The following is a 27069-nucleotide window of genomic DNA, read 5'->3' as shown; positions in this document are numbered from 1 at the left end:
GTAACTTTTTCAGTTCCATTGACACTATTTTTTTTTTTGTACATTTGCTTTTTTTTGTACATTTGCTTTTACAACATTCATGAGTTTATGGAAGGTTTCTGCCTCTGAGGAGTTGAAGGAAGGAAAGAGATCATCTCTTGGACGAGCCCTTAGAAACTGGAGCCATGTCTCCTCAGGGTAACTATGAAAGTTTTCAGCCCACTCTGAGTGTAAGGATTTTCCAAATGTTCCTAATCTGGCCGGAGGGGGAAAACTTGAGGAAAGTGAGAATTCATTCACTTTCTCAGCTTAATGCTGTATATAAGCCACCCTGTTATTATCATTATTAATAATAAACACAGTGAATGTCAAATAGGCACTTCATGGTAGATTTTTATATGAATTTTATGCAGAAGTGAGGGGTTGCCAGGCTACTGCATAATATTACTCAGTTCTGGTCCAGGAGTACAAAATTCCGGCAGGCCTCCTGAGCCTGTCCCTCCAATTAGTGGCTACTTCATTACGAATAAAGAACCCTCATTACTGTGGGCCTTCAAGTGAAATAGGATCCCCTACCTCTTGAAATCCGCCTTTCTAAGTACAGACAGTTCCCAACTTACAAACAATCCACTTAAGAACCACCAAGGCATTCAGAGGCTGCCTAGCCTAATGCAGCTGCTGCCCGGGCCCCCTGCCCAGCCCCCCTGCGTAGCCCCCACCCCAGGCTCCTGGTCTGCTCAAGGGAGCTCTGGCTTCCCCCCTACAGAGCCAGCTGCCCACCTGCCCCCCAGACTGTGGGCTCGGAGCTGGGGGTTCAGTGAGGCCTCAAAGCTACCGCTGGTTTTATAGTTGAGCTGAGCTATAGGGTAAATAGGCTTTTATGGCCTGGCCTGGGAACTGAACCACCATTTAAAAAAAAAAGAAGAAAAAGAAAAAACCTGTCTCCATGGGAAAATGTATTGTGCATTCCCAACAAGGAGCCAACAAACATTAGAACGTCTGTGAGAGCTGTCTCCATGATCCCAGCAGGGCAAGGAGGAGGAAGGGTGGCCGCATGTTCTGGGTTCCGGGAACAACTCTAGCACTAAACCGTGCACCTCTAGCACTAAAGGGCCTTGCAAGCCCTTTAACCTCTCTGCAAAACAATAGGATCGGACTACATGAGTTATAAGCGTCCTTCCAGAGCTCTACCCTCATTTCATTCATTCATTCATTCATGCACTCACTGGCATTTTACTCAGGGCACCTGCTTTGTGCCAGGCTCTGGGCTAAGGGTTAGGGATACAGTCAAATAATACAGAAACTAGCTCTCGAGGAGTTTAGTGTTTAGTAGGGGAGACAAATGTCTAAGCAAATGCTTCCAACATAAGTGCTATATGAGATGATCACTGGATATTATGAAAGCTCAGGAGGATCCTATTTCACTTGAAGGCCCACAGGAGGGTGGCATCTGAATCGATGAAGACTTCCTCAAAGAGGGGTGCCTCCCTGGTTTTTTCCTACCTTGGTTTCTGCTTTAACTCTCTCCTCTCCCCGGTTATCAAGGCTGGTTCACTGGGAAGCATGGCTTCTGCATCCGCTGTTGTAAAAGTTCGGCTTAGTCCCTTGGTCTTTCCAGGGGGGGGTCTTTCCCTCCTCCTTGTACAACTGAGAGATGGAACACAGGTGATGTTCCTGTCAAACCATAGGCTTGCTTCCCCTGAGTTCTGCCCTGAATGCTGCCTTCTTCCCAGCCCTGGTGAGCCACATCCTAAAAGGCTCTCTCTTCCTCTCCCTGGAGGCTTCCCTGCCGTGACCCCTTGGGTTGCCAGTAACTGTGGTATTTCCACATTTAAAAAAACTTCTTCACCCCCAAAATGGTTCTTAAGGCCCAGCCACCTCCTGCCCTCCTATATTTATAATCCCTGAACTACTTCTACCAAAAATCGCTGCCAGGCTACCACCCTTACCCCACACTCACTATTAAAAATAGTATCAGTGATGGTGATTCCAAAAGGTGATAGGATATAGTTGTTCAGGTTTGAATCTTGACTCTGTAACTTTGTATCTGACATCATGAAAATGATGTCATTATGAAGGTTCCTGAGCAAGGAGGTGATTGTGTTAAAGTAGTTTTGGGGGAAGATTATTTTGGTAGGTCTGTGTGGGTTGCTACAAGAGTGGAAAGGAGGAAATAGATGAGAGAGTTCCAGGGTAGAAATGATGAGACTTAGAAACCAAATAAACATGTCATTATGTGTTATGAAATTGTCAGTCTTTTTTATACTCTCTTATATATGAATACCTTTTCCTCAAAAGTATTATAGGAATTAGGTATTCTATTTATTTTGTACTTATGAAAGCAGTTTGATAATTATAAGAGGAAATGATGCCTCAAAAAGTTTTCTTTTCATGTAAATAACAAAACATCTCAGGAACGTTTTAGATATTAGTTTTCGAATCCCAATTCCATCAAGTTCCATTAGGGTGTCTTTAATATAAGAAACTGCCTGGCACCATGGTGAGGGACCCACTCAATTGCCAACTAACACTTTCTACTTTGTATCATGATTATTTGTAAGCTAGTGTAGCTCCTTTTCCAGATTGAAGAAAGAAGCCGTGTCTGATTAGCACAGTGTTTCCTGCAATATTGAACACAAGGTTTTCCATGCCTGGAAAAATAACAGACGTCAGTTACTGAGTGCTTACTCTGCAGCAAGCACTGTGTATTTGAGGTACATACACTATAGATCTCATCTGTATATATTTCCTCATTTAATCCTAACAATAGCCCTGAAAGGTACCATGTCTCTACTTTGCCACCGTGTTTACTAAATCGGAAATTGATGCTTGGGTTAAATGACTTGTTCCAAGTCACAGAGACAGTAAGTCTAAGTGCAGTATTTGAACCCAAATTTCTCTGACTTCAAAGAGCATGCTGTTAACCTTTTCACTCCAGGAGGCTGGTTCTCAAACATTAACATGCAGCACAATCAATCACCTGGAAGACTTGTTAAAACATATAGCCAAACCCCATCGTGTTTTCTGATTCAGTAGGTCTGGGTGGGACCGGAGCCTTGCGGGACATTTGGTTCCATCCAAAACGTCTATTGAGACATTTGGTCCATGCCAAAAGGTCCTTGGTATTTGTTCCTGTCCAAAACATCCAGGGAGACATTTGGGCCGTGATTCATTAAATAATACAAATACTCAACTTTGTTAAAATTGTATTTACATTATTTTTATCGTAATTCATGATGAAATGTGTAATAAATTCACATTTATTCTTATTCTTCCTCGTCGTGATGTTTGGCAGGCTTACTCTTAAGTTGATGAGCAATTGCTCTCAAGTATATGTGAACCTGATAATTGACCTTATCTGTTAACAATTTCAGTTATATGCATTTGGTTTTATTGGTATCATGGTGAAGTTGGTGGCCATATTTGAGTGTGATCACCAAAAACCTGGGTGATAGCTTGTTCATTGCTTTCCTGTCTGTCTTTTAACACTTGAATGAGGCTCCAAATTGAAGGACAATATACTCCTGTCGGCTTTTGAAATTTACAGTGCTAGCCTTCTGCTGCATTGTTTGTCCTGTGATCCCCGTTCAATACTGATGTGTAAACATTCCAAGTTTCTGGTGGAAATCTTGGAGCGTCTGGTCTTACTCTGCCTCTGCCAAGCCTTCCACAGACATACACTCTCTGAGCCTAAGCCATTAGGTCATCTAAATTTTCTTTGCATTCTCCACAATGTGCTCAAAAGTTTCATTTAAGTTTTTCAAAGGCCCAAATGGTGCACACTTAGACAGGTGTTACCTTTCATTGTCGCATATCATGCGTTAGACTCAGAGAAGGTATTTTTCAAGATTGTGAAAAGTGAAATAAGCATCCTTTTATTCGTGCACTTGATAGTAGTAGTCAAATTGCATTCATATTTGCAAACTCGAAATCTATCATGCACAGTGAAGGGTTAATGTCAGGATTTCTCTTTCGTGCAAATGCAGGTACTTCCTCATGTATATCTGTAAGTGTCTCTTGCCTTTTCATTGTTAGTACATAAATCAACAGCATCATATAACCCAATAGCACACTGTGCACAGTAGACAATTGAACGACGTTGGTGCCATCTTGAAGGTGCTGTCACTGAACATTGTGGTACTGGCACTTAAATATCAAATATTATCATGAGTTGTGTAAATAGGATTCTGTCATCATCTCAAGCAATGGAATTGTGCATAAGAACTGATTCTCCCCATCTGATCACTTTATACTCCTCTGGAATTTCATTTACATGCAGTGAAGTTGGGTTTGGAGGCTGATGTCTGTTTTGAGTTCTGTTTATTTACTTGCCTTGTTAATGAGTTTCTTACTGGCAGCATTAACAAGACTTCTTTATCATGAATATCACAGAGAATTCTTCAAAGTAGCTGTGATGGTGTTGCATTTGGTTCTTCTCTGTGTCATTTTAACCTATTCAGGGTTTTCCTTACTTCCCCTTCAACATCACCAAAGTGGTGTTGATGTTTTCCTGTCCCATCTTGAATGATTACATTATCCAAATCCTGACCACTTGTCCATGCAGATTCTCCTCTCTTCACAGCACCAGTACCTTTTACTCCTGTCTCTGTTAAAGGAATGGAGATGGTAACAAAAGCCAGTATTATGTAGCATTGGCTTTTCTTTTTGTGAGTATAATATTCTGCTGAGAATTTTCAAATAAAGATGTCACATTGCCAAGCAACAGAAGAAGTTGTTTTTTTTTTTTTCTTTTGTAGACTTCTGAGCAGTGGTCACTGGTTTAATGATAGGGGAAACCTTACTAATGTCTTACGGATTCAGTACTCAGTTCAGCCTGGCTGGGTTAGCCAGTAGACAGGCATCAGCCCAGGGTGTGGTGCTCCATGCTGATTGGCAGGTAATTATGAGAGTCACACCCACTAAAATCTCTCCAAATAGTGGCAGATGCTTCTTGCTGTCTACCAAGATCGTACCTCTATATGACCTTGATTCAAGGGAAACATTGCCCATTAATCCTGGGCAATGGGATAGTTGTAGTGGGGCTAATTAAATGCCTGGTATCCCCCCTCATGGTGGCTTTTACACCTGACCACTATGTGGTAGGAGAGCCACATCTATTCTCATTCCTTCCAAACAAGCAAGATACTCTGTAAAGTGCTTACATCACCACATTCGATCCCCATTTTACACAGTGGCTTAACCAAGCTCCTCCTTTCAAACTTCACACTTATAGAACAACCCAGCCACATTCAGCCCAGTGACATATTAATGCACCATGCATCATGAGATCTCACCCTCCACTTGTCCTCTGTGTTTCTCTAACTGTAGGACTCTTCCTCCGTAGGCATAGTTAATATAAATCCCACTCTTCTGCAAAATTTGAACCTTGACCCGTCTATCTAATTCCATGTTCTATTACCAGCTAGGCTACTGAGGCAAGAAGGGTTATTACTGTTAATACAGCCACAGCACAATTTTTGGACCAATAAAACATGCGATAGTATTTTTTATGTATTAATCCTATAAATCAAAAGTATAAGCAAACATTTGAACCCCAGGACATTTTCTAAGCATGAACAATTTTGAAAGGAACAAATATCAAGGACCATTTGGCATGGACCAAATAAGCTCATGGATTCTGGGGAGGACCAAGTGTCAAGGACCTTTTGGTGTTGACCAAATGTCTCAATGCACATTTTGGACAGGACCAAATGTCCACTAATTGAGCTCAAGAATTACATTTCTAATAAGCTCGCAGGTGGTCCTGATGTTGCTGCTGCAGAAAGTACATTTTGAGAACCATTACATAAGCGTAATCATTCATCAATGAATAGATAGATTCATGATAGATCATTTGATTCAGAGTTTCATAAGTCTGCTCTGTGTTTTTGACATTAGGTACATGCATATATTCAGTTACAATTCTTAAAAGATTAGGGTTAAAGTTGAGTTTTATTTAAAATACCAATTTTAACTGCCTCATAGTATTGTTTGAATTTGAGCTTTTTCTATTTTTTTAACCGAAGAAGGATAGAACTATTTTCATTTATCTCTTTTTCTTTTCATTTTCTTCCAAATGTTAAACATATTTAGTTTAAAATAATGTTACAGATGGTTTGTAGGTCTCTCTCCTCTGCCTCCGAGGTAACTTTATCTTCTTTGTACTCCTGGGTGTATGTTTAACGCACAATAGGTATTTAATCCACAGTAGGTCATTAGGTTTTAAATATATTCAAGTATGATTTATTTCTCCAAACCTAAATGTATTCTAAAGGCATTATTTATCAGTAGCCTGGGAAGAGAGAAAGCTAACGTGTGAGTTTTATATTGTGATATATTCCCCCAAGGAGCATGATTAAAGCAAATTTCCTTTTTTCTGCTCTATTTCACCTCTTAACCAAACAAACCATGATATAAATTCAGCTATTATTTCAAAGTAGAGTGGAGCCCTTTCACCATTGAGCACATTGCATCTTACCGATAAAAGGTACAGCTGGAGCTCAAGGCAGCATGCGTGCCCTTTCTCTAGTCCTCTTGGAGCCTAGAAATGGCACCAGGCCTTAATGTACAGGCAGACCCTCAGAGATATTGCGAGTTCAGTTCCAGACCACAGCAATAAAGCGAATATTGCAGTAAAGTTAGTTGCATGCATTTTTTTGGTTTCTCAGTGCATGTAAAAGTTATGTTTCTGCCATACTGTAGTCTGTTAAGTGTGCAATAGCATGATGTCTAAAGAAACAATGTGCATATCTTAACTAAAAAATACATTATTGTTAAAAAATGCTTACTATCATCTGAGCTTTCAGCAAATCGTAGTAGTAACCTCAAAGATCACTGATCACAGATCACCATAACAGATACAATAACAATGAAAAAGTTTGAAATATTGTGAGAATTACCAAAATGTGACACAGAGACACAAAGTGAGCAGATACATAGTGGACCTCCATTGTGCTAAACACAGGACCTTACACGTAACTCCTAATAACAGCATTATGTATCACAGTTTTAAAGAAAGATCTGATATCCATTCTCTCTGTTATTTATCTCATTATTCTTTACCTCTAATAGCAGGATCTCAGAAATGTTAAATAACTTGCCCAGTGTTGTAAAGCTAGGAAGTTTCTGATCCATGCATAGAATTCAGACCTATCAGATGCCCTTTCCACTTCACCACACTGACAGGAGTTTTTTGGGTTTTTTTTTCCTTTGCGGTACGCGGGCCTCTCACCACCGTGGCCTCTCCCGCCGCGGAGCACAGGCTCCGGACGCGCAGGCTCAGCGGCCATGGCTCACGGGCCCAGCCACTCCGCGGCATGTGGGATCTTCCCGGACCGGGGCACGAACCCGTGTCCCCTGCATCGGCAGGCGGACTCTCAACCACTGCGCCACCAGGGAAGCCCTGCCAGGAGTTTTAATAACTATTTGTTAACTGAATACATAGAATTCTACCAAAACTACCCCCCTCTACAAACTCCACCCCCCAACACACACATCAGTATGTGTGTATCTTTCGTTGGGCTGTATTCTGATATGGCTATGCTGTTCAAGCTGCAGGGTAGAACCACAGCTGTAGATGCTATAAATGAGGGGGAAGGGAGGGAAGAGGAGGGTAGAATAGCCTTTGAGGGAACAAATATACAGGGAAGAGGGTTTTCAGAATGATGCTAAACAGTCAAGATATAATCTTCACTTTCTTGGGTAAGGACTTTTAGGAGCACAGGGAAATTTAGATTCAGTCTATGTTTTGTTTCATTTTTTAAACATCTTTATTGGAGTATAATTGCTTTACAATGGTGTGTTAGTTTCTGCTTTATAACAAAGTGAATCAGCTATACATATACATATATCCCCATATCTCCTCCCTCCTGCATCTCCCTCCCACCCTCCCTATCCCACCCCTCTAGGTGGTCACAAAGCACCGAGCTGATCTCTCTGTGCTATGCGGCTGCTTCCCACTAGCTATCTGTTTTACATTTGGTAGTATATATATGTCCATGCCACTCTCTCACTTTGTCCCAGCTTACCCTTCCCCCTCCCCATGTCCTCAAGTCCATTCTCTAGTAGGTCTGCGTCTTTATTCCCGTCTTGTCCCTAGAATCTTCATGACCATTTCTTTTTTTTTTAGATTCCATACATATGTGTTAGCATACGGTATTTGTTTTTTTCTTTCTGACTTACTTCACTCTGTATGACAGACTCTTGCTCCATCCACCTCACTACGAATAACTCAATTTCGTTTCTTTTTATGGCTGGGTAATATTCCATTGTATATATGTGCCACATCTTCTTTATCCATTCATCTGTCGATGGACACTTAGGTTGCTTCCGTGTCCTGGCTATTGTAAATAGAGCTGCAATGAACATTTTCGTACATGACTCTTTTTGAATTATGGTTTTCTCAGGGTATATGCCCAGTAGTGGGATTCCTGGGTCATATGGTAATTCTATTTTTAGTTTTTTAAGGAACCTCCATCCTGTTCTCCATAGTGGCTGTATCAATTTACGTTCCCACCAATAGTGCAAGAGGGTTCGCTTTTCTCCGCACCCTCTCCAGCATTTACTGTTTGCAGTTTTTTTTTTAACATCTTTATTGGGGTATAATTGCTTTACAATGGTGTGTTAGTTTCTGCTTTGTAACAAAGTGAATCAGTTATACATATGCATATGTTCCCATATCTCTTCCCTCTTGCATCTCCCTCCCTCCCACGCTCCCTATCCCACCCGTCTAGGTGGTCACAAAGCACCGAGCTGATCTCCCTCTGCTATGCGGCTGCTTCCCACTAGCTATCTATTTTACATTTGGTAGTGTATATATGTCCATGCCACTCTCTCACTTTGTCACAGCTTACCCTTCCCCCTCCCCATATCCTCAAGTCCATTCTCTAGTAGGTCTGTGTCTTTATTCCCGTCTTACCCCTAGGTTCTTCATGACTTTTTTTTTTTCTTAGATTCCATATATATGTGTTAGCATACGGTATTTGTTTTTCTCTTTCTGACTTGCCTCACTCTGTATGACAGACTCCAAGTCCATCCACCTCACTACAAATAACTCAATTTCGTTTCTTTTTATGGCTGAGTAATATTGCATTATATATATGGGCCACATCTTTATCCATTCATCTGTCGATGGACACTTAGGTTCTTTGCATGTCCTGGCTATTGTAAATAGAGCTGCAGTGAACATTGTAGTACATGACTCATTCTGAATTATGGTTTTCTCAGAGTATATGCCCTGTAGTGGGATTGCTGGGTCGTATGGTAGTTCTATTTGTAGTTTTTTAAGGAACCTCCATACTGTTCTCCACAATGGGTGTATCAATTTACATTCCCACCAACAGTGCAAGAGGGGTCCCTTTTCTCCACACCCTCTCCAGCATTTATTGTTTTTAGATTTTTTGATGATGGCCATTCTGACCGGTGTGAGATGATATCTCATTGTAGTTTTGATTTGCGTTTCTCTAATGATTAGTGATGTTGAGCATTCTTTCATGTGTTTGTTGGCAATCTATATATCTTCTTTGGAGAAATGTCTATTTAGGTCTTCTGCCCATTTTTGGATTGGGTTATTTGTTTTTTTGATATTGAGCTGCATGAGCTGCTTGTAAATTTTGGAGATTAATCCTTTTCAGTTGCTTCATTTGCAAATATTTTCTCCCATTCTGAGGGTTGTCTTTTCGTCTTGTTTATGGTTTCCTTTGCTGTGCAAAAGCTTTTAAGTTTCATTAGGTCCCACTTGTTTATTTTTGTTTTTATTTCCATTTCTCTAAGAGGTGGGTCAAAAAGGATCTTGCTGTGATTTATGTCATAGAGTGTTCTGCCTATGTTTTCCTCTAAGAGTTTGATGGTGTCTGTCCTTACATTTAGGTCTTTAATCCATTTTGAGTTTATTTTTGTGTATGGTGTCAGGGAGTGTTCTAATTTCATTCTTTTACATGTAGCTGTCCAGTTTTCCCAGCACCACTTATTGAAGAGGCTGTCTTTTCTCCACTGTATATTCTTGCCTCCTTTATTCAGTCTCTGTTTGATGGCTGCTAAACTGATCTTCCTTAATTCCCCATAGGAGACCAAGAGCTGAAAAAACCAAACTCAATCTTTTAAATCAGTCTGTTCAGTTGTAGCTTCTTTTCTCTGTTTCCCCTTTCAAGGTTTTAGGAAAGCTATGGTTAGAGGGTCTAGTGTATCTTCAGTGCACATTGGAAAATTAGGGAAATGTCACTGCAAGTCCCTGTACATGCCACTGTTGTTATTTGGGGGGCTATTTCTTGAAGACATGAGTGGTGACGCAGGCAGGGATAAACCATCCAGAGATATGATCTCCCTTGTAGGGATTCTCATTTACCTTGCCAACCTTGCGGTGACAGTGGGTTTCTCTCAAAAGGAGCTATATAACACAAAGTAAAAAAATTGAGTCATAACACACCAAACAAAAATAATATTTTTAAAGATAAAACATTTCTAAAAATAGGATAAATCCTGAATACTACATCTGCTGGTTATTCTGGAAGAATGGTCTTCTTTCAATGTAATCCTTTAATTCATTTTTTCATTACTTTATGTTTTACCAACAATAAAAATTAGGAAGAAGTATAATAACCATACCAAAATTTCAGGGACAATGAGAATTTTGTTAATGATTTCACTTTGGGACAGCCTAGTGGTTGGTCTCTATTTACTCCAGTTTTCAAGGAGGAAAAGAAAAGAGTCCATTCTTCTGCTCTGCCCAGATTTCATGGTAATTCCTTCAAGTATTTATCAAGCAATTAATATATGCCAGGTACTTTTATCTTCAAGGCTCTAAAGATAAAATGTGAATAAGGCTGTTGCTACCCTTGTCTTCATAGAATTCATAGTGTAGTAGGGGAGACAGACAATAATCAAACAGTCAAAATGCAGAGTCTCGTGCTAGGATAGAGGATCTGAAGGATTTTGTTGAGGCACATAGCAGGGATGCCTAATTTTGTCTGGTGGGTCAGGATAGGCTTCTTAGAGATATTATGATTTAAGCTGAAGACTGTTAGTATAGTTAGTAGCCAGGTGAAAAGGGGAAGGAGAGAGCAAGGATTTTCCTGGCAGAGTTGTAAGATGTTTGAAAGCCCAGAAGAGGGTGAAGAAGGGAATAGCACAGCAAAACAAATGAAAGAAATTTGACTGGAGCATTAAATTTTTCTAACATAAGCTATGCAAGTAGCTAGTGGTAACTTTAATTTAGATAATAGAGAAGTAGGTTCAAAGAACATTGCTTCAGTAATAGCTACGCTCAGATATGTTCAACTCTTAGAAAATGAGACTTTAACATTTAATCTTCTAGGTAGTTTTCACTATACTTATATATTTATTTTGCCTTTGAGTTGTGCTCTTTTTACCTCTTAAGCAAGGTGATGTGAATACTAGTAATGCCTCACATTTCTTGATTAAGCACTGTCTTATTTTCTTAGCCACATTTAAAAACTGAAAATGACAAAATCCTAAGAATACATCTAACCAAAGATATTCAAGACTACCTTACTAAAACTATAAAACATTGCTTAGAAAAGTTAAAGCAGACTTAAATTAAGGGAGGGATATGCCATGTTTATGGATCAGAAGACTCTACATTGTTAAGATGTCATTAACTCTCCAAATTGATCTTAATTGCAACACCAATCCCAATCCCAATAGGAAATTCACAGAACGATTATAAACTTATATAGAAATGCAAAAGACATAGAATAGCCAAGGTGATCTTAAAAAACAAGAAGAAAGCTGGAAGACTTACATTTCTAGATATTAAGACTTATTATAAAGCTAAAGTAATTAGACAGTATGGTTTTGACTAAAGAATAATTCAGTAGACCAATGGAACAGACTAAATCGTCCATAAAAAATGCACACATATATGGTCACCTGATTTATGTCAAAAGCATTACTGCAATTAATTAGAGGAAATAATGGGCTTTTTAATAAACGGTGCTGAGACAGTTAGCTATCCATATAGAAAACAATAAACCTGACCCCTACTTCATATCATATCACAAAAATTAATGAGAGATCATAGACTTAAAGTCCAAAAATAAAAAACTATTTCAGAACAAAACCTAGGTAAATATCTGAATGACCTTGGGGGAGGCAAAGAGTTTTGAAACAGGATGCAGAAAGCACTTAACCACAAAAGAAAATAATAAATTGCACCTCATCAAAATTTAAAAAGTCTATGCATTAAAAGATACCATTGAGAAAAAATAAAGACTGAAGAAGATATTTGCAATACATATATCCAAAAAGGGACTTAAAGAAGTTATATAAAGAAGTTATACAAGTCAAAAAGAAAAATATTAACTACCTAGTTGAAAATGGGCAAAAAATCTGAAAAGGCACTTGAAGTTATCAAAATTACCAATACAAATATGCAAAGGTATTTACATTATTAACCCTCAGGGAAGTGAAAATAAAAATCCACCAAATGGGGCTTCCCTGGTGCACAGTGGTTAAGAATCCTCCTGCCAATGCAGGGGACACGGATTCAAGCCCTGGTCTGGGAAGATCCCACATGCCACGGAGCAGCTAAGCCCGTGTGTCACAACTACTGAGCCTGCGCTCTAGAGCCCGTGAGCCACAACTACTGAGCCCGAGTGCCACAACTACTGAAGCTCGCGCGCCTAGAGCCTGTACTCGGCAACAAGAGAAGCCACCTAATGAGAAGCCCGTGCACCACAAGAAAGAGTAGCCCCCGCTCACTGCAACTAGAGAAAGCCCCGCGTGCAGCAATGAAGATGCAACGCAGCCAGAAACAAATAAATTCAATAAATAAATTAAAAAAAAAAAAACCCAAGTGGCTAAAATTAGAAGGACTGACAGTCACAAATATTAATGAGGATAGGAAGCAACTGGAACTATTATACATGGTGGTGGAAGTGTTAACTGATAGAAGCACTTTGTAAAACTATTTGGCGTTATCTACTAAAAATAGTATACTTCTGGGCAAACACCCAAGGAAAATGAGTGTTCATGTAAAATGCATATACAAGAATGTTCATAGCAGTGTTATTCATAATAGCCCCAAAGGGAAAACAAACCAAATGTCCATCAGCAGTAAGATGGATAAATTGTGGTGTTATTCATTCACTAGGATACTACAGAGCAATGAAAAAGAATTAACTATTACTAGATTGCAATATATGGATGTATCTCCTGAGTATGAAGTTGAGTGAAAGAAACTAGACATCACAGAATATGTAGTATATACTTTCCTTTATGTGAAGTTCAAAATCAGGCAAAACTAATCCATGGTGATAGAGGTCAAAATATTCTATTTTTGAGGAGGTATTGCCCAAAGTGGAACACAAAGCAGCCTATTGGAGCGCTGAAAATGTTCTATATATTGTTCTGGGTGGTACTCATGTGGGTATATACATATTTAAAGGTATATGGCGGTATTAGCTTCATATTTTGCACTCTCAGCTATACCTCAGTAAAATAGTAAAAAAAAAAAAAGAAACTGAAATTAAGGAGTTTGGGGAGAGGAAGGGAAGAATAGAAGCACAGAGCATACCTGAAAGAAAGCAGAGACCGAAATGAATTTTAGTGACAATTATTTATAGGCACTTTAAAAAGAAAAGGACCATTTTAATGAGGGATGTCTTTTTTGTTTACATATCCTACTTTCTAATTTCCTCACCATTTCAAGCAAATATCTTCCAGCCCTAAATATCAAGAGACCTCTTTTATATAAAAATATGAAAAATGACTTTCTCCCATTCCAAGGAACATATATTAAGCATTTGGGAGCTAGTTTGGGTAACTTGGGCTAAGAGCATCAGAAGTTCACCAGAGCATCATCTAAGGCTTCTCAGTTCTAATGATAAAAAAGCACTGAAGAATTTTCCAGCAATTTCAGTGTTTTCAAATTCACCCCCCCCAACACTTAGCACACTCCCCCCAACCCCACCATGGTTGCTTTAAAACATTTCTTTAAAAATTCAGTGGCACTAAAATGAATTTTTGAACACTTTAGTAATTACCTGATATTATTGATGACATTCTTGTTGATGATCAAAATAGTAATGGAAATAACATATCTTTGGATAGCTGACAGTTGTCTATGGGACTAATAGACTTTAACCTGCTTCCAACATTGTTTCTAGCATCTTGGCATTTAACTAACCTTTTCTTAAAGCCGTGCCTATATTAGGTAGAATAGCCTAGGCTAGGCCGTGGTACAGAGAAACACCCCAAATTCCGTAATTCCATGGCTTAAGCCAACAGAAGCATTTTTTGGTTTTGTTTTTGCTCACCCAATAGTACTGGGCAGGTGTCCAGGTTTTTGGAATGGCTCTTCCTCCAAGTTGTTTACGGACCAGGCTGACAGCAGCTTTGCAGTCCTTAGGTATGTCTCCAGTGTCCCCTAGATGTGGACATCCCGGTCATCCCAAAAGGAGACAGAGCCTGCAGGAGCACATGTAGAAAGGCTTTAGGCCAAGCCTGGAGATGGTGTGTGTTACCTGTGCTCACATGCTGCTGGAGAGAACTTTGTCCCATGGCCACACCTATTTTGAGGGGAGACTGGAAACTGTAGAAGGGCACATGCATACTGATGGACAGCTGGCAGCCTCAGCCACAAGAGCACTTGCCCAACAACTGAAAATCTGAGATGTTCTCAGACCTATAACAAAAGGAATCACCATTGACCACTGACACAAAATGCTAATGAATTAGGTGTGTACAAAGAACAACAAAACCCAAGTTTTCCAGAAGAGCTGACCTAGAAAAAATTGGAATGAGGTGATTTCCAGCAGGAAGGAGCAAAGAAATGCTACAGAAATATGTTAAATCTCAACACAGAAAATGTTTTAAAGATTTAGACTGATGGGAAATTGAAGGAGCTGGACCAGCTCCCTTCTTGGCATACAATTACTGTGACAATGTCTTCTTCTTAAATACACACACACACACACACACACACACACACCCCCAAAGTGAGAGAATGTCAGTCATCAGACTATAAAAGTAGAAGCCACAGACCCAAAGCGTGTGATGGTATATATTACTATGCACCAGGTTAAAAACAATTTATTTGACTAGCATTTTTAGCTCCTACTATCGGTACCAGGGTAACATAATCAAGATATGGTCCCTGCCACAAGCTCCCTGCAGAATATAGAAGAATATAGTCAGTCAAAATGACAGTGACCATGCAATGTGATGTGTCCTGTGAGATAGTAGAGGTGTATAATAAGGTGCCATTGGGGCCCCGAAAGAGGAGCGTCTGCAGTCAGACTTGGGGATCCCGCTGTGCTTTCTAGAAGAGGTGGCACAAGCTGGATTGTGAAGGGCCAAGAAAGGAGAAGAAATATGACATCAATGGGAACAACATGTGAAGGGGAAGAGGATGAAACCACTTTACGAGTTGAGAGATCACACTGGGAGAAATGAACAGTTTGGAAGGTTTGCTGGAGAAAAGAATGAGAAAGAGAGAGAGGCAAGGATCTGAGGCAGATCACAAAGGATGTGTATGCCGGTTACAGAGCCTGGGTTCACCCTCGATGTTCTGGGGAACCAGTGACAGTATTGTTCTTGAGACGGTCTTTCCAGGTTGCCCTGAACTCCCAGCTCCACCACACTTTGGAACTCAAGGGCAGCAGAATGTCTACAAAGGGAAAGGATTGATCTTTTTCCCTCTTCACTTTATCCAGGACCTACAACAGAGTGAATTAACACGACCCCTCAAACAAGGTGGTTCTTAGCACATCAGTTCACCTATTGATTTAGGAGTTGATTTGTGTTTCTGAGTTATGATTACTTACAGAATCATCAATAAGTATAATAAAAATATACTGTAATATGAAGTACAAGCAGGTTTTAGCTTAGGCAGACAAGAGACACAGGCAAACTTGCCAGCCTTCACGTGGCACATAGACATGAATAAATGATCCATAAAACAGTAGTGAAAAGAAAAGGAATAATGGCATATGTTTAAAACCTCAATAAAATACAAAAGTATCAGTGGGATAAAGAGACAGTAATATAGCCTTTTACTGTCTCCTGAAGTGTGTGCTTCTCAGATTAGAGAGAAATTGATAAGGCGGGTATCCTGGGTTCTGTCTTGTGACCTGAGTTAATACTTCCACTAATGACCTGAAAGAGGAAGTGAAGCCAGTCGGTTAAATTTTCTGATGACAGAATTGCTTTCTTAAGTTAAAAACAGAAAAAAAAAATCACCAGCTGAGCAAACATTAAGACACTTGGGATTATACAGCAGAAACTACACACCATTGTAAAGCAGTCATACTCCAATAAAGATGTTAAAAACAAAACAAAAAAAAAGACACTTGGGGCAGTGTGATAGCTAACTAATCTGAACTATATCTGCATGTCGCAAATAACATAATTGTGAATCATTTTAAACATATTTATTTCAACTTGCCAAGGGCTTGAGAATAGAAAACCTTTTACTCTTTGATTCCTATGTGAATGAATGTATTGCATAGTGAGTCATGGTTTGTATTTTAAAACAAGAAGCCAGAATCACAAACTTTTAACATGCTAGATTATTTTGATGTAATGAGTTGACAAGGAAAATAGAGTAGTAGGTGAAGTGCTGACATCACATTTTGGGTAATATACAGTTAACCTAACTGGTTTGAGATGTGCTACAATTAGGAAAGCAAAGTGATTTGGTGAAATGAGCATGGACTTTCACATCCTGCCCCTCCCCTGCTCACAAGTAAGCTTGGGTGAGTTACTTAATGGTTCTGAAAACCAGCTTCCTTCTCTGTGAAACAGAAACGAAATTATGGTGTAGGAGTGTTGTGAGAATCAAATGAGAATATGTGCATGTGTATTATACCTAATCAGTGAGTGGTAATGATAGTGGTTGAGGAAGAGGGATGGTGTCTGGGAAAGTCTAAGGGTAATTGAGCAAACAGAACATGTTATACATATTACATAGTGGGAGGACAAGGCCTGATGGTTCACTCCTTCTGGTGTCCTCCCTTTATTCATTCGTTGTTTTGTTTACCTGCTACCTGGCGGCATGTAGACTTAGCCTTATAAAATTGAATAGTGTAATTCTACCCTCATGCAGCTTATAGTCCAGAGGGTGGCTGGGCCTACATGGGAGCAGGTAGCAATTACCATAGTTTTGGGTCCTAAGCCAGTTTGCAAAGTGCCTTGATTATAGGGAGGAAGAAGCTGTTAACTCAGCTGAGGAGCATTCCAGGAAAAGGTTCTCAAAGGAGAAAACCTTTGAGTGGAAACCATAAATGTGAGCACGAGTTGCTATGTGCACAACAACGGGAAGAGGGCTTTCCAGGCAGAGGAATCTTGCAGAAGGTGGGGGTGGGTTTGTCTTGGTGTAGCTGGAGAACGGCAGCTCTGTATGCCCAGATGACATGGTGCCTGGGAGGTGATGTGGGAGAGGAGGCAGATGGGCTGCAGGCTGGCAGGCAGGGTATGGGTGTGGAGTCTGTATTTTATACAAGACGAGACAGCATCCAACCGAGGCCATGTCCTTACCTTTCTATACTACTGGCTGCTTGGTTTTAGGCAAATTACTTTGGACCTCAGTTTTTTCTTCTATGCAAATGAGGATAATTTTGCCTACTTCGAAGAACTGCAGTAAGAAGCATTTGTAAAACACTGCCCTCCGGAAGTGTTCACTCCCTTTTCTTCTCCTTACCCAACTTGGAACACATGATCAGGTGAAATAAAAAAAAGGAGAGTTAAAACTCTCTTCCCTGGAAATTCAAAAGAGTGTAGACTGTGGTATGTATCTCTACTTCTCCTGAATCTTCATTGAGATAACTACTTGATGAAAGCATTCATCCAGTACTTTATACATTCCTAGTACAATATTTTATACATTTGTATATAAAATGTATATTTTATACATCACCCTGAGGCATTGGTGTGCTCCACTCTCCTAGGTAACTTTTATACTCATGATCAGAACATGTTATAAACTTGAACTTGTGAAGAGCAGAGTAGTGAAGAAATTGGCTTTTTTTTCCTATTAGTATCTGAAAATGAGTATCTGAATGAAAGTGTTCGTGTAAATGAGTTGAGATTCTGTCAGCCACATGTGTGCCTGTCCTAATTACACAGGTGGATCCAAAATTGTTGTCTTGAATTAAGTTTTATTAATTCATGTAAAGGGAATGCTAGCTAAAAGATTCAATTTTATCTGTAATTTCAGCAATAATGAAAAATCTTAAAATTATCACGGCTTATTTATTATCCTGAATTGTTAAAGTTCAAACTGCATGCTTAAGAGGAAATGAAGTAAGATGACAACCACATCTTCCTTGTTTTTGGCAAAATACTGCTTATTAACCGTCCCAGCTGCAGCATTAAACATGTACAGATCTTCCTCAACTTACATTGGTATTATGTCCGAATAAAATCATCATAAGTCAAAAATATCATAAGTTGAAAATGCATTTGATACACCTAACCTACCAAACATCATAGCTTAGCCTAGCCTACCTTAAACGTAACTAAAGCATATAACTTATGACCACAGTTCCTTGAACAAGCCAAGCACACAGCAGCCTTGGTGCCTTTGCGTCCACCATTGTTTCTGCTCAGAATGCTCCACTCCCACCCCACCCCCAACCCCATATCAGCATGGTTTGCTTCCTCAATTCCTCCAAATCTCTGGTCCAAAATCACCTCTCAGGAAGCTTTTCCCAGATTATTCCATTTAAAAGAGACTCCTCTATCACCCCTCCCAAACCCTGCAAATATATCTTTCCTTTGTTGCTTTATTTTCACCATCTAACAAACAAGAGATTTACTTTTGTTGTTTATTGTCCAGTTTTACCCAGTAGAATGTAACCATCATGAAAGTAGAGACTTTATTTCCTGCTTATGCTCAGCACCTAGAACCGTAGGTACTCAGTAATATTTCTTGGGAGGAAAGAAGGGACTTAGAAGTAAGAGTGATATCAGGAAGGCTAAAACTTGGAATGATTGAGGTTTATGAAACATCCTAATAACAATAAAACTGTTGTGAGTGTGAAGATAGGCCCACTATTAGGAACAGATGGTTTAATATATTCTGTATTTCTTCTTCATTACTAAATTTCAGTGGTTCCATAATGAGTAACTTTCCCTCATCGACTACCAGGTCAGTACAGTTTGATAGGAAAGTCAGGATAAATGTTTGGTTCTTTGTCAGAATATTGAGTTGGTTCACTGGCATTCTCTACAGGTGCCCAATGAGGTTTTTTGGTTTTCAGTTAATTTGTTCATTTCCTTGTTTTTAAGTATCATTATGAACTCAGAGATTTAAATATATTGGATGTGTTTTAATTGTTGCTGATAATACTTTATTGATGTTCAAATTGTCTCATCTTCAGCTAGTGAGAGCCTCTTCAGGTTGACTCCTGAATCCTTTTGACATGACCCTGATAGTGGTCTTCTTTGATTTCTTATACAGCATAATATTTCAGGGTCATCTTATATGTTTCCTGCCCTAACCCTGGAATCAGCCATTTCAACAAGGAACGCTGATTCCTTTAAGAGAGATATGATAGTTAGAGACCATGATCTGGGTGCTAGGGGTGCTCATTGCTTCTGAGTTAGCCACTATATTTAGACCTTTACTGTGGATAGAGCTAGAAAATAATTTTGGATGATTTAATTTTAATGGCAAAAGCAAAGAAAACAGAACTATTAAACTCCTATTATACTTTCTCCTCCATTAAGGGAGGTGGTATTAAAACTGGAAAGGATAGAAAGGACCTCTTGAGGAAAACTTGAGGCTCAGTCCATGAAAGGGGCTAATGTGTATTAGTTGTATTTAAATAACTTAGTCACCAGACTTAGATAAATTTTGTCCCAGAAAGAACTCATGTATCCAAGCACAGAAATACTGCCAGTAATGTTTGAGAAATCAGAGATGCCAGAAATAATATAACAAGCAAATATTGTCCTATTTTAAAAGAGAGTTTTTAAAACTCAAAAATTTAATATACTTTGATTCTTAATCAAATCCAGAACTGATTACTATATAGGTGGTTTTTAAGGAACTTGGGGAAAAAAATGGGATTATCCTGAAGCACAGTGGATTCACTTTAACACCAGACTAATTCCAATTCCTCTTACTGGTAATATTATTTAAGTCTCATATAGTTCTCTATAGATAAAATGGAGAAAAGTGAGTTAGAGATTGGATTTTTAAAAAAGCAAGTCAGAGCTGAGAATAGTCTCAGTACTCACTTTAAATATAAAGATACAGCTAGGTTAAAAGTAAACAGATACATTAATATATGGCCTATAAATTCTGATCAAAAGAAATCTGAAGTGGCCACATTAACCTTAGACAAAATAGACTTCAGAACAAGGACTATTAACAGAAATAAATATAATCTTGACTAAATGTGGTTACCCGAGGAATGGAGGTAAATTTAAAATCAGTCAATGTAATTTACTAGGTGAATAGACCAAAAACAAACCATATGATCATCTCAATGGATCCAGAAAAAGCATTTGATAAAATTCAATATCCATTCCTGATAAAAATTCTCAGCAAAATAGGAGTAGAAGAGAATATCTTCAACTGATAATGGGCATATATGAAAAACATACAGCTAACATCATACTTAATTATAAAAGACTAAACACTTCCCCCCTGAGATAAGGAATAAGGCAAGCATGTTTGCTCACATCAACTTCTAGTCAACATTATCCTGTCCAGTTCAATAAGGCAAGAAAAGTAAATAAAGACATACAAATGGAAAGGAAGAAGTTAAACTGTCTATATTCTCAGACAACATGATGTATATATATATAGATCTGTCTACATAGATATATTATAGAGAGGGAAAATCCTGAAAAATCTTTCAGAAAAAGCTTTTAAAACTAATCACTGAATTTAACAAGGTCACAGGATATAAGATCAAATTACAAAAATTAATCCATATTTCTAGTAATGAACAATTAGAACTTGAAATTTATAGAAATTAGAATAGCATCAAAAATATGAAATACTTTGCAATAAATTTAACAAAACGTGCAAAATCTGTGCCCTAACATCTGAAAAACAAAATGTTAAAAGAATGTTAAAGATCCAATAAATGAAAAGATGTACTATGTTCATTTGTCTGAAGATATTGTTAAGATGTCAATTCCCAGTAAATCTGTAGCTTCAGTGCAGTGCTAATCAACATCCTGAAGGCTTTTTTGAAGAAATTGTCAAGCTAGCCCTAAGATATGTGTAGGAATATGAAGAACCTAGAATAACTGAAACAATTCTGAAAAAAATTGTAGGACTTATACTACCTGACTTAAAGACTCATTATAATGCTACAGTAATCAAGACAGCATGGTATTAGTGTAAGGATAAACATATACATCAAAATTATAGAATAGGGAGTCCAGAAATAGACCCACACCTATAATGGCTTGTTGATTTTTGCCGAAAGTGCCAACCAAGGCAATACAATGGGCAGTTGGACAGTTTTTCAACACATGGAATGGTTGGATATCCACATGTGGGGAAAACAAAATCAACCTATACCCATACCTCATACCATACAAAAAGTAACTTGAAATGGATTATAGATCTAAATGTAATAGCTGAAAATACAAAATTTCTGGAAGAAAAAGCACAGGAAAAAGTCTTTGTGACCTTGAGTTAGGGAATGTTTTGGTAAAAACGACACAAAAAGAGAAAGTAGGTAAAAGAAAAATTTGGTAAATTAGATGTCATCAAAATTTTAAATGTTTTATCTTCAAAAGGCACTTTTAAGAAAATGAAAGGCAAGTTTCAGGCTTAAAGGAAATGTTTTCAAACTTATGTCTGATAATGGATCTATATTATCCATATAGAGAACTCATAACTCAGTAATAAAAAGACAAATCTAATTTTTAAAAATATGCAAAAGATTTGAATAAGCACATTACTAAAGATATATAAGTGGCAAATAAGACTTAAAAAGAATTTCAACATCTTTAGTCATTAGAGAAATGCAAATTAAAATTATAATAACTATGACTACACATCCACTAGAATGGATAGAACTTAAAAGACTGAAAATACCAAGTGTTAAAGAGGCTATGGAACCCATGGAATTTGGATCATTGTTGGTAGGAAATGCAACATGATACAGTTACTTTGGAAAACAGTTTGGCAGTTTCTTATAAAAGTGAAGTTACAGTTACTGTATGATCTAGGAATCCTATTCCTAGATATTTGCCCAAGAGGAATGAAAAGCATGTCTACACAAAAACTTATGCTCAGATGTTTTATTCAAAATAGCCTAAAATTGGAAACAACCCAAATGAGTATACAAATTGTGCTGTATCAATACCATTAAATACTACTCAGAAATAAGACAGCGCACACTGTAAATACACATAACAACATTGATCTCCAGGGGGTTATGCTGAGTGAAAGAATCCAGTCATAAAAAAAAACTAGACTACATTGATATGAAACTCTAGAACTAAAGGCTAATCTGTAGTGACAGAAAGCAGATTCGTAGTTGGCAGGGGTTGGGACTTGAGGGAAGGAATTGACTGCAGTGGAAACTTTAGGGAGCGATAGAAATGTTCCATATCATAATTCTGATGGTAGTTGCATGATTGTACACATTTGTCCAAGAACTCATCGAGTTGTACACCTAAAATTAAATCTTACCTCATAAATAAAGCTGATTAAAAGTAATGAAGGGTAAGCTGGGGCGAAGTGAGAGAGTGGCAGGGACATATATACACTACCAAATGTGAAATCGATAGCTAGTGGGAAGCAGCCACATAGCACAGGGAGATCAGCTCGGTGCTTTGTGACCGCCTAGAGGGGTGGAATAGGGAGGGTGGGAGGGAGACGCAAGAGGGAGGAGATATGAGGATATATGTATATGTATAGCTGGTTCACTTTGGTATAAAAACAGAAACTAACACACCATTGTAAAGCAATTATACTCCAATAAAAATGTTTTTAAAAAAGATTAATGTTTACCCTATTAAAAACTTAATTAAACCTTAAGAAAGAAATAATGATGATGATGGTGGTGGTGGTGATGCTAGTGGTGGTAACAGTGCTGGCATCAGCTTCTAGGCACAGAATGAAACAGATACCCTCTCTGCATATTTTTCCTCTAGAAATCAGGGAATCCACTGACCACCGTGCACCTAAGGGAATTTGATGCACTGGTTTCTTTCCACTTTGTTGAGGAGTCTGAGCTAAAGAGCCTTAGATTTCTGATAGAAGTACTATTCAGGCTATGTGGCTTGGGAGTCTCCCTATGCCTACATCTAAATTGATAAGTCCTGCATAGTTGATTCCTGAAATGGTGCCTGCACCTATTGTGCATGTCATAGACTTGGAACACTGTGAGTTACATGGTCAATGGTAGATCAATTACCCTGTGTCCCATGGATTAATGTAAAGAGCATCAATTAGAGAACCAAACACACCTGAGTTTGATTCTAATTTTTATATATCAGTTAAGTATCTAAGTCGTGATTTCTTCTTCTGTAAAACAGGGATTTCCCCCCTAAAAAATGTATTGCATGTAATAGGTGGTATATGAAATATGGGAAGGGTTCTCTGTTTAAATAAATTTTAGAAACCCTGGAATAATCAAAGTTAAAAAAGGATCCTTATCATAGAACCTTTCATATGAATTTCCAAGAAGGCAAAAGTGAGCAGCCTGTATTAGTGCTTGGTTCCGCATAGCAGAAACTTGAATTAATTGAGGCAAAGGGAGAAATCTCATGTGACCGTAGGAAGGGCAGCAGGATCCAGGAATTTGAATGCCACTAGGACTCTGTCTCTTCTATGCTTTTCTCTATATGTCACCTTTATTCTCTCAGACCAATTTTCTTCATACCACAGGAAATTCAAATGCCACGACTTCCTGCCCTTAGTGCAGGAAGTCCCTAGAAAAGGATTGAGACTTATTTTCTCTAGTTCCCAGTTAAAAAATCCTGAGGAAGGGCTCTGATTCGTCCAGCTTGAACCAAGTGCCTTTCCCTGAATCAGGCATCCATGGTGCCTTGTAACTGACTCACCTTGGGTTAAGGTGCTCATCCCTGGGCCAGTCAGTAGGAGTGGAGGGGTGGTCTATAAAGAGCATACCAACAACCCCCATTTAAGCCACATTATTAGAATAAAGAAAAGGAACATTTTTGAAAGCAGGGTGAGGGTTTTGTTAAGGGAAGACCAAAAATAGATAGCTCCTAAAGTCTACACGTGGCTGCACACACACATGCATGGTGCACACCCAGTCACTTATACATACTTCTGTACGTGATACAATGTCAGAATTGCTCCTGCCGTCAGTGGATAAGTATAGGATAAATCAGGTCCAGTAAAATGACTCAGCGAGATGTTTGATCATCTGACCCTCTAGAGGTCTTAGTATGTTGGCCTCAGAAAAAACAATCTTCTTTTAATGAAACCAAACATCTGACCTTCTGTTTTCCAAGGGACTTCAGATAGGCTAGGCTTTCTCTTGTGGCACCTTCCTAAAAGTCAAAAGAAGTAATTCGTGTATTCTCTGATCTTAAAATTTTTTTCTGAATTCAGGATGCATAGATAGGGGAGAATAGATAAGTTAATTAGGGAGGAGTATTGAGAACTGGTTGAGAAAGCAAGCCAGGAATCCTGATGTGGCCTGAGGTGTCTACAAGAACTGACATGAGTAGAATCATCTGGTGGAAAAGGAAAATTAGACAGTGATACTGGGCTTGGGGTGGTCAGATACATAGGAGTCATCCTCTATACCCCCAACATCTAACCCCTCACCAGGTCCAGTCTGTTTTACCTACTAAATATCTCTCCAGTCAGAGCATTCTTTTCCATATCTAGCATCACTACCCAAGTTTAAAGCTACCATCATCTCTCCCCTTGACTCTAGATCTATCCTCATCTATTCTCATCTCCCTCCAATCCATCCACACACTGCAATGAGTGATCTTTCCAAACTGAAAATAGGGTTCTATCTCTTCCTTGCTTCAAAGACTCCAATGTTTTTCCACTGCTTCTAGGATAAAAACTAAAATCCTGAGCACACCTCCAAGGCCCTGAGATATACCCCAGCCCACCTCTCTTGCCTCATCTCACACCACCTTTCTGTTTGCTCTCAGCAATCCAGCTGCACTAGTTTTCTGGGGCCTGTCTTATTGCCCTCTACCCCAGGGCCTTTGCACATCCTCCTCCCCCTGCTGGAGCTCTCTCTTCCTTGCACAATTAACCATGCTCAGTCCTTCAGAAGAGAGCTTGAGCACCACCTCCCAGAACATACTCTTGTTCAGATTTCTTGGTAAATCATTCTTATGGAACTGTGTGGCTTTCCTTCTGATCACCTCACTCAGTTTGTAGTTATTTCCTCACGGCTATGAAAATGCCCACTGGACTGTCATCATGAGGCCTCCATTTTGTTCACTGTTATCGGCACGTGGAAGATACTCAGTATATATTTACTAAGTGAATGGTTAGAGGGAGAGAGGCAAATCCATCTTCTAGAAGACAATGTAAAAGTAAGAGTAAGATGGGGGGGTGTGGCTTTATTTTACTTTTAAAGAAAAGAAAACACTAGGAAAAAAATGCAAAGCTACTCTCAAATTATTTGGTTGTGTAGTAATATGAAGACTTTTCCCACTGAATGGAGAAACCAGCTTGTACTGAGTACGAATAGCTTTGGCTTCATCATATGTAATTCAAGTTGGGGCTAAGAGGTAGAATTTCAGGTTATGACGAGTAAGTACAGAGAAGTGCCCTGTAGTTTTGGCACACGAGACATTATTCCTTTCTCTGGTAAATTGAATTTCTGCAGCCTTGGGAAGGCAGGACCCATGCTAAAGAGGGTCAGATATATGTGATCATTTCCTAGAGCTAGGAGAATAAGAGAACAAAGCTGGGGCAACAGGAGTAAAATTAAGAAATAAAAAAAGATACATTTATTTGAAGATTTTTTTAAAGAACCTTGAAAACTACAGGAGCTCCTCAAGATGTTTCTGTAATTGAATATAATTTATTTGGGATTGAGAGGAATAATAATCAAAACATTTTTTACTTAAGTGCATCTGGAAGCATATGAAATTAGACTCTTGATGGTGGCCTGTGCTCGCCTGTGTCCTTGGTGTTTTGTCCTCGGGCTGCAGACTGGAAATATGTTTTAGAGAACAGACATGGAGCACAAAATATTAAATGAACTTTGCCGTATTCAAAATGCCCAACAGTGTAACATCCTCCTTGTTTGGCAGGGAAAGGGCTCAACATTTGGCAACTCAGCAGTGCATTAAGTATTTTAATAATCATTGTTGACACACAAAGCATATGGCCTTTCAGAACTCACTGGGTCAAGTGCTGAAGTCGTCTTCTAGGTTTCTAAAATTACTTTACAAAATTCAAACAAAATTAAATTAGGGCACATTTCAATGTATGTTAATTCATGAGCTTTGTGTTATAAGCAAGGGAACTAAGTTTTCTTCTAGGATAAAAGAATATCTATGTGTAACTGATAATGTAAAGGAAAAAGCAAAATTCACATCCCCACAGAAAAGTAATTTGTATTTAATTAGAAAAATCTAGAACCTCCGCATAAGCAGGCCAGCCTCACGGCTACCTTGTATTTACTACGTACTCCTATTCATGCCTTAAGACTCACCTCAGATATCCCGCCATCTCAGAAGCCTTCATTGCCCCTTACTTACCGTTTATATGTTATGTATATGGCCCCAATAATGCTATGAAATAAACAACTGTAACACTCAATGGCTTAAAACAATAAGCGTTTCTTATTGCTCACAGGTCTGTGGGTTCGCACATCAGTTCTGGTCTCTGCTGGGCTCACCCGTGAGCTGTGGGGAGGGGAGAGGCTCTGCTGACCGTGGCTGGGCTCCTTCACATGTCTGGGCATCAGTTTGCCAAACGCTGATCTGCTGGGACCACTGGGCTCTCCTCCTCGTGTCTCTTGCATGCACAAGCCTCAGCACCTCTCCAGCTGGCCAGCCCAGGCACATTCTCAGGTTGACCTGGGCATGTTCTCACGGCAGTCTCAGATAAGGGAGGGAGAAAGTGTAAGCATGCTGGCATTTTTTTCCCCCAAGCTTCCAGTTTCATCACATTTGGCCCATTGACCAAAGCAAGTCACATACCAA

The 27069-nt window shown here is 39.0% G+C and overlaps 1 protein-coding gene and 2 long non-coding RNA genes across 23 annotated transcripts in view; 2 read left to right on the top strand and 1 right to left on the bottom strand.

Annotated features, from left to right (window-relative positions):
* Positions 1-13456, top strand: part of LOC125965409 (uncharacterized) — a 54734-nt gene extending 41278 nt beyond the window's left edge. The window contains exon 2 of the long non-coding RNA XR_007479246.1: positions 8903-13456. This is a non-coding gene — a long non-coding RNA (uncharacterized LOC125965409). The remainder of the gene's footprint in view (positions 1-8902) is intronic.
* Positions 1-27069, top strand: part of ICA1 (islet cell autoantigen 1) — a 149431-nt gene that overhangs the window by 76725 nt on the left and 45637 nt on the right. The gene's annotated exons all lie outside the window — the stretch shown is intronic.
* On the bottom strand, positions 2900-26864 carry LOC117199819 (uncharacterized). 2 transcript variants are annotated; one of them, XR_004481151.2, is made up of 3 exons: positions 26718-26864; positions 14253-14403; positions 2900-4585 (listed from the first exon to the last, which is right to left on the bottom strand). It is a non-coding gene; the product is annotated as an uncharacterized LOC117199819 (long non-coding RNA). The 2 variants fall into 2 exon arrangements; XR_004481150.2 differs by lacking the exon at positions 2900-4585 and adding an exon at positions 10232-10363.

This window comes from Orcinus orca, chromosome 9, assembly GCF_937001465.1.
Source record: "Orcinus orca chromosome 9, mOrcOrc1.1, whole genome shotgun sequence".
Classification (NCBI taxonomy): domain Eukaryota; kingdom Metazoa; phylum Chordata; class Mammalia; order Artiodactyla; family Delphinidae; genus Orcinus; species Orcinus orca.
Note: the sequence above shows the minus strand (reverse complement) of the source record. Positions and strands in the feature narration are given on the sequence as shown.